The sequence below is a fragment of the Carcharodon carcharias genome, chromosome 17 (genome assembly GCF_017639515.1).
Source record: "Carcharodon carcharias isolate sCarCar2 chromosome 17, sCarCar2.pri, whole genome shotgun sequence".
In the NCBI taxonomy this organism is placed as follows: domain Eukaryota; kingdom Metazoa; phylum Chordata; class Chondrichthyes; order Lamniformes; family Lamnidae; genus Carcharodon; species Carcharodon carcharias.
The window spans coordinates 115,095,825-115,104,998 of NC_054483.1; positions in this window are offsets into that span (position 1 = coordinate 115,095,825).

Here is a 9,174-nt window from a genome sequence, read left to right on the forward strand (position 1 = left end):
TGGAATATTGAGCCGCCTGTCCTGCCCCATCTGCAACCAATGTTGAAGGCTGTGAAAAGACTTTTCCTAAAATAGTTAGATAAATAAAGTCATAACCAGGATAGAGAGGAACAAAATTCAGGTGTCAAGTTAGGTGGAGGTTAAGAAACCAACTCATGAGAACCATAAATGTAATTGATAGAAAGTCACACAAGGAAGGAGGGTAATTAACGAGGGAGAGGCTCCATAAATATCCACATCCCGACTGATTGAATGATGGAGCCCAGCACATCAGTGTAAAAGACAAGGCTGAAGTCTTTGCAATCATCTTCAGCCAGAAGTGCCAAGTAGTAATCCATCTCAGCTGCCTCCTGTGGTCTCCAGCATCACAGATGCCAGTCTTCAGCCAATTCAATTCACGCCATGTGATATGAAGAAATGGCTGAAGGCACCTGATACTGCAAAGGCTATGGGCCCTGACAGTATTCCAGCAATAGTGCTGCAGATTTGTTCTGCAGAACCAGCTGCACCCCCCAGTTGAGCTGTTCCAGTACAGCTACCTTAACACTGGCATCTACCCGGTAATGTGGAAAATTGCCCAGGAAATCCTGTCACACAGACCCGGCCTGGCCAATTAGCCCTACCAGTTTACTCTTGATCATCAGCAAAGTCGGGGAAGGGGTGGTCGACAGTACTATCAAGAGGAACTTACTCAGCATTAACCTGCTCACTGATGCTTATCCTGGGTTCCGTCAGGGCCACTCATCTCCTGACTTCATTACATCCTTGATCTAAACATTGACAAAAGAGTTGAACTCAGAAGGTGAGGTGGGAGTGACTGCACTTGACATCAAGGCAGCATTTGACCTAATGTGGCATTAAGGAGTCCTCGCAAAAGTGAAGTCAATGGGAATCATGGGGAAAACTTTCCACTGGTTGGATACATACATAGCGCAAAGGAAGATGGTTGTGGTTATTGGAAGCCAATCATTTCAGTCCCACGACATTGCTGCAAGAGTTCCTCTGGGTAGTCTCCGAGGCCCAATCATCTTCAGCTGCTTCATCAATTATATCATAAGACCATAAGACATAGGAGCAGAAATTAGGCCATTCAGCCCATCAAGCCTGCTCTGCCATTCAATCATGGCTGATAAGTTTCTCAACCCCATTCTCCCGCCTTCTCCCCGTAACCTTTGATCCCCTTACCAATCAAGAACCTATCTATCTCCGTCTTAAATACACTCAATGACCTGGCCTCCACAGCCTTCTGTGGCAATGAATTCCATAGACTCACCACTCTCTGGCTAAAGAAATTTCTCCTCATCTCTGTTCTAAAAGATCTTCTCTTTACTCTGAGGCTGTGCCCTCGGGTCCTAGTCTCTCCTACTAATGGAAACATCTTCCCCACATCCACTCTATTCTGTAAGTTTCAATCAGATCCCCCCTCATCCTTCTAAACTCCATCGAGTATAGACCCAGAGTCCTCAAATGTTCCTCATATGTTAAGCCTTTCATTCCTGGGATCGTTCTCGTGAACCTCCTCTGGACCCTCTCCAGGGCCAGAACATGCTTCCTGAGATGTGGGGCCCAGAATTGCTCACAATATTCTAAATGTGGTCTGACCAGAGCCTTATGAAGCCTCAGCAGCACATCCCTGCTTTTATATTCCAGTCCTCTCGAAATAAATGCCAACATTGCATTTGCCTTCCTAACTAACGACTCAACCTGCAAGTTAACCTTAAGAGAATCCTGGTCTAGGACTCCCAAGTCTCTTTGCGCTCCAGATTTCTGAATTCTCTCCCCATTTAGAAAATAGTCTATGCCTCTATCCTTCCTACCAAAGTGCATGACCTCACACCTCCCCACGTTGTATTCCATCTGCCACTTCTTTGCCCATTCTCCTAACCTGTCCAAATCCTTCTGCAGCCTCCCCGCCTCCTCAATACTACCTGTCCCTTCACCTATCTTTGTATCGTCTGCCCAGTAAAGGCATGTGGTATTCATAAATTTTAAAATATGAACTTTATTTAGTGTGGGATCTTTTGGAACTGACGTTTCTTTTAAAAATGGACAATATGTGCTACAAAATATGGCTGCCAAATGTCATCTGACCTGAGCTGTGAATTCAAAAACTGCCACACTGTCTTGCCAGGACAAAAGGATACATTCAAGACTAAGAGGTGTCAACTACCCATATCATGAGAACACCCAAAAGACATTCCTGAATTGAATGGGTCTTTCTGAAACTAAGAAGGTGATTGTCTTATACGCCCCTCAGAGTGAACGTTTTCAAATAGCGATGAAAATCTAGTTCATGGTTCATGTTAATATTTTAAAGGTAATGTTTAATTTGGGGAAGATTATTGTTGTGAAGGTAAGGTAACCAAAGAACTGTGCTTTAGAGATTGCCAGAACGCCTAAAAGAAAATGGCCATTCAGAAGGTTACCCAGGTTTGTTTCTATGGAGTTAGAATAGAATAGGTGGAGCCATAAAACAGCAGGTGGGCTTACTTAGCTGGAGAACTGGAGACACGATGTCTATACTGTGTGCAAAGAAATGCAGTCAAGAGAGATGTTTTATTTTGGCAGTTGGAGCTAAATTAGTTTAAAAGCATTCAGTGAACCCCGAAAGAATATGTCATCATGGAGATGGGCGGAGCTAATGAAAGTTCTCCGGTTTCAATTTATCTATGTGTTTGCTGGGAGAGGAGGTTGGTTGCACTTTTGATCTCATGTGGTTTACAACTCTCATAGCAGTCCTGGGAAGCAGAGAAGTGGTGAAAGATCACTGGTTCTATGCCAGGCAACTAGGTCTCAGAGACGCCCTGGAGCCATTTATAGCTTAGTGCAGCCAGGAGGCTGGAATTCAGCGAAACTCTATTTTGTGAATCTAGTGGCCCATGAAATAGTTGAAAGCATGCCAGTGATTAGAGTTGGGAGGACAGCTTTGGGAATCCCATGGAATACAGTTTCAGGAGGAGAAATTGAACTATTGGGAGGTGAGCAGTCACTGAGGCAGTTCAAGTCGGAGCATCTTCTGAGGGATTTGAGAAGCTAGGTCTTTAAGGGTGAAAAGTTGAAATACCTCATGAGGGAGACAGAGTTTTAACAATATTTTGTGATTCACAGTGTTCACTGATGTTAGGTGGTTTGCTGAGAAATCTGTGGTATCTATTTTGGTCGCATCTGCCATTTACTGTGCAGTGAAATGTGTTCAACAGTAGTTTGCCTGTTAATTCACATTTACCTCATGTTAATTCTGAATGTTAGAGTATAAGATAGATGTTGTCGACTGTTCTACTTTTTTGACTTTTCATGCTAAGGTTTATTTTGTTTGTTTTAAGCTGTGGAATCTTGTAGCTTTATTCTCCTAGTGGGTAACTGGGATTTCAGACTTTGTCTATTTTAAACAAAATGTTACTGGTTCCTAACCAGATCATAACAAAACAATAAACCAGGTTTTAGCTACTTAACTTAAGGCCACACCATATATGAAAAAGGGGACTGTGAGAAGCCATACAGTAGGGCTGCCATGTTTGCCTCCTTTAAATCTTTAACTGCAGAAAGACACAGCCGCAGAAGCAGAAAGGGCAATAATATCTATGTCTTTAGAGCTGGAGACTGTTGTACCCTAAGGTCTCCAAGCATGTTCTTTTTTTGGGGCCAGCAATACTGCAAACTGACCTCCTGGTACAGAGACTACAAATAACTGACTTTTTGACCTGCAGAAGTTCATCTCCTTGAGAGAATCCTGAAAACCATTTCAGCATGTGACTCCAACTGTTGAATTTACTAAACTACACTTCAAGATGAAGGCATCTTTTCCATCAGGTCTGCAGTGCATGTTTTCCAGAATAGGACAAGCACATTAATTATGAGCTATTGTTTTGCTTATACCCTGTAAAAGTGTACTACTCTCTTAACTGTATTTATTTTAAACGTGTTTGTGTGTGGGACTGTGTGAGTGTCATTACTTTGGATTTCAGGGTGAGCGTGTGAATAAACAATCCTCTTTAATTAAACCCACAAATAACTTGCTGCTGGTTAATCACACTCAGGAGTGAGGAACACACACATCTTTCTTTCCAAAGCTTATGGACAGTAATAAGAATGTCCTTCCCTCCACCCTAAGGTCAGAAATGGGGATGTTCACTGAAGATTGCACAATGTTCAGCACTATTCGCAGCTCCTCAGATACTGAGGCATTCCATGTCCATATGCAGCAAAATTTGGATAACATCCAGGCTTGAGCTGATAAGTAATAAGTAACATTCGCATCACACAAGTGCCAAGCTATGACCTACTCTAACAAGAGAAAATCTAACCATCTCCACTTGGCATTCAATGGCATTAAAACCTCTGAATACTCCTATATCAACATCCTTGGGGTTACCATTGATCGGACACTTAACTGGACCAGCTACAAAAATACAGTGCTGACAAGAGCATGTCTGAGGCTGGGAATTCAGCAGCAGGTAACTCATCTCCTGACTCTCCAAAGCGTATCAACCATCTACAAGACACAGTCAAGAGTGTGATGGAATAGTCTCCACTTGTCTGGATGAGCGCAGATCCAACAATAGGAGTTTGATGGAATACTCTCCATCTTCCCGGATAGCTGCAGCTCCAACAATACTCAGGAAGCTCGACACCCTCCAGGCCAAGTCAGCCTACTTGATTGGCACCCACCCACCACCTTAAACATTCAATCCCTTCACCATTCATGCACAGTAGCAGCAGGGTGCACCATCTGCAAGATGCACTGCAGCAACTCACCGAGGCTCCTTCAACAGCATCCACAAAACCCATGACCTCTACCTGTTAGGAGGACAAGGGTAGCAGATGCATGGAAACATCACCACGGGCAAGTTCCCCTCCAAGCCACACCCCATCCTGAATTGGAATCATATCACCGTTCCTTCACTGTCGCTGGGTCAAAATCCTGAAACTCCCTCCCTAACAGCGCTGTGAGTAGACCTACACCATATGGACTGCAGTGGTTCAAGAAGGCGGCTCACCACCGCCCTCTCAAGAGGAAATAGGGATGGGCAATAAATGCTGGCACGGCCAGCGTAACTCACATCCTGCGAAAGAATAATGAAATAAACTGTAATCAACGGTCAGAAGGAGTGCAGGAGTTATTTTGGCTGCTCGGGTGAGATCATTAAATTTTTCCTGAGGTCGGAGTTTCAGGGCCAAATGGTTTGACTTTTTGCAATGGGAACCTTCTTTAATAATTGTCTTAATTGGAGATTTATAAAACACGCAGTGTTATGTACCAGCTGCTGCAGTAAGTCAAAAGTGCAAAGCAATGCTAATTACCTTGAGTGTTGGAATACTGCCAGTCATAACATACCAACTTCTACATTAAGTATCCACCACAATTATTGCACAGGAGAGGATTCAGACACATCAATCTAGATTTTTTTTTTTACTCCTTTAGGTCCTTCTGTGACACAACCTCCTAAGATGCTGAGCAGGAGTTTCTGCTCACATTCTCATCATGTGTGAGGACCATATATTCAGAGGGGCCTGGGTTGATGCACTCTCTGATGATTGATTCATTCTTAATTTACGTCTGCTCCTAAGGGCAAGTACTTCATTAAACCTGGCTTTCCTGGTGTCAGCCACACTATGATCTGGAACTTGCTTAATGGAGAAGCAAAGTAACAATTCTACATTTTTATCATTCTCATGAACAGCACGTTGTGGAATGATCTAAGCTGAGGCAGGAAGAGCAAAAGTTTGCAGGAAAGCATGGAAAAGGTGGGTAAATAAAGTTGATCAATGTCAGGGGTGGGAGGAAATGGCAAAGAAATGAAAAGACACGGGTTGCAGGGCAGGAGGGGGACAAGGTGGTGGAGACCTTGGGAATATTGTCAAGATGTAAACACTGGGGGCAGCATTGAAAGGAGGAGGTGGCAAGTGTTGACTGGGAATGGTTTGGTCTGTAAGTTCCAGGATATGGGAATGGTGTGTGAGGATGAGGATAAGTGTGTGGCGGAAGAATAGTTAGCTTTTGGTATCTAAGTGGAATGGAAGTGGTTTTGGGGATGTCAGACAATTGAGGAGAGGTCTATGACCTCCCTTGCTCTCTCCCCTCCCTTTGCCCGCCTCATGTTTTTTCACCTTGTCTGCCACCCTGTTCTCTCTCCCTGCTGCCCCACTCTTGCACCAAACACTCACATTTTTTCCCATATCCTAACTCTTGTTTTCTCTTCCCCTCACCACCAACAGCCCCCCTGCCCCTCAACCCCTGGCCCTTTCTCACTCTATCACTGCCTCTCAGGTGGACACAACGATCACCATCATTTACTCAAAGAAGAGCAGGCAGTTTTCTGGGTGTCCTTGCCAATATATATCCTGCATCCAAAATCAGATTTATTGTTCATTTTATCTGATTGCTGCTTTGCAATCAGAACCATGCAGTTTTGTATGTAAATTGACTGCTGCTTTCCCCTATGTAACAGCAAAGACTACACTTCATGTTGAAGTCTTTTTCATCATTTTATTTACTCTTACTCTCACAGCGGGGAACCCACATGGACAAAAATGGTCAGCCTGGAATAACCATGACATTTTTTTTAATCCTTTTATTGGATGTGGGCATCGCTGGCTGGGCATTTGTTATCATTTTTTATCCATCCCTAATTGCCCTTGAGGAGGTGGTGGTGAGCCATCTTCTTGAACCGCTTAGTCGATGTGGTGCAGGTACACCCAGAGTGCTGTTAGGAAGGGAGTTCCAGGACTTCGATCCATCTGTAGTGAAGGAACAGTGATGCAATTCCAAGTCATGATTGTAAAGGAATCCATGTGAAGAAATCTGGCCATAATGAGGGGTTATAAGGTTAAAAGAATTGTGTAAGCTTAAAATTTAAAAAGGGTTCATTTTTTTAAAAGATAAAATGCAGTTCACACTCAATAGCAATGGGCCTCTGCATGAAGGGACTAGCCTCTTCTTACAGCGATAAGAGAACCCCTGGTAAGAGAGATCCACCAGGGATCTGAAGTTACAGAGTGAAACATTGTTTTCTTGCAGCCTACCACATTGCAATGTTTGATAAGATGATGTTATGCTCTTAGCCCTAAACCACAATCAACCGAAATATTCACAAAGCTAGCCCAACCTAATGATGTTAACAAATGAAAATGGACCACCACGAGCCCTCATGGCCTGGCTTCCTTCAAATCGATGGAGGGTGAACCTGACCTGGAAATTAACAATTATATAAGCTTCCTTAGAAATCAAAGAGGGCCAGTTCTACATTGAAATTAGCGGTGATACAAACATGATTTGGGACATAATGAAACTGAACTTAATTACTATTAAGTATCATCACCTTACATAAGAAATTAGTTTTGCAGCTTCAAGCAACACAACACTTTGAGAGCACACATTGGAATTTTAGATTTCCTTCATTCATTCCACCGTCTCCCATGGTAAAGGTATGACTATTGGGACTCGGTGACGTCTCCCTAACTGAGATAGAGTCATCTCACTAACTCTGTAGTCTTCACTCAGGGATTAAGATAAATGTTACTTTGATAATTGATGGACATTCTAATTAAAAATTTTACTGTAACAATAATTGCGTTTAAAAACTTGATTATCTACTAGAAATAAGATTGCATTCTCTCTCCTTTCCTAGAACATATTTAATGTTGTGATTGTTTTCACCACACTGTGAATTGCATGTACATGGCTTTAATCAACATTTATATCATTCTGAGTTTATATTGTCTCACACAGTCTTGAGCATTGCTAACTTGTGAACCCAACTCCATCTATTCTTTGGTAAGGGGGTGCATTACTGATAATATCCAGGATATTATAATCTGCCTGAAGCTTGCTAAAAGACTGTCTGGCAGATGATAATACCCTCAGCGAGCTCCTTTCCTTTGGTGACAGAGAGATCAGTCTTTCACTCCTATTCAACATCTTTAGGATCTGTCTTTCTCAACCCAATGTTGAGGAGAATGAACTGAGGAGGAACACCTGATCTGGGATTGTTCCATAAAGAGGGCTAGGATTATAATCTACCACACATGGTGTGTCGCTTGTAGGGGAACTTGCACGTGGTGGTGTTCCCATTTTTTAAAAAAAAAATTCCTTTTGTGGAATGTGGGCGTGTCTAGCAAGGCCAGTATTTGTTGCCCATCCCTAATTGCCCTTTAACTGAATGGCTTGTTGGGCCATGTCAAAGGGCAGTTAACAGTCAACCACATTACTGTGGGTCTGGAGTCACATGTAAGGATACCAGATTTCCTTCCCTAAATGACATTAGTGAACCAGATAGCTTTCTATGACAATCATGTATCGGCTGCATTTGTTCTTCTAGCTGGTAGTGGTCGTGGGTCTGGAAGATCCTGTCAACATAGAATTGGCAGGTTGCTGCCGTGCACCTTGTAGATGGTACTCTTTTTCTTCTTAGGCAGTTCCCCCAGGATCGAAGATGATTGGGATCAAGATGGTACACACTGCTGCCACTGTGCATCGGTGGTAGAGGGAGTGAATTGGCAGATGAGGTGCCAATCACGTGGGCAGCTTTGCCCTGGATGTTGTCAAGTTTCTTGAGTGCTGTTGGAGATATAGTCATCCAGGCAGGAGGACAGCATTCCATCACACTCCTGATTTGTGCCTTGTAGATGGTGGGCAGGCTTTGGGAGTCAGGAGGTGAGTTACTTGCACCAGGATTCCCAGCCTCTGACCTGCTCTTGTAGCCACAGTATTTATATGGCTAACCCAGTTCAGCTTCTGTTAAATGGCCAGCCCTGGGCAGACTATGATGGACAAAGAAACACATTCTAAAAGGGCTGGAATAGATTGGCCTGTGTCGCTCATAAACAAATTAACAAAAAAATAGTCAACTGTTCCGATCATTTCTGCCCTGGACAGTCTAGATACCAAATGTGCTGTTGTGGGACATTTCAGACCACATATTAAAATCACAATGAGGTGCACTGAAGCCAATATTTAAAATCATAAAGGTAAGATGTGTATGGTTTGGAGGAAGAACATTATTTTATATATAAGATTACATAGACTGAACTGGAGCCCAGTACACTGGGGGAAGAATATCAAACCAGACCCTAGTGGCTGCAGAAAATGAACAATTTCTACTGGATTTATCAAACTGGAAACACAGGGATTACTGGGATATAACATACTATTAATTGATCCTGATCCAGCAAACA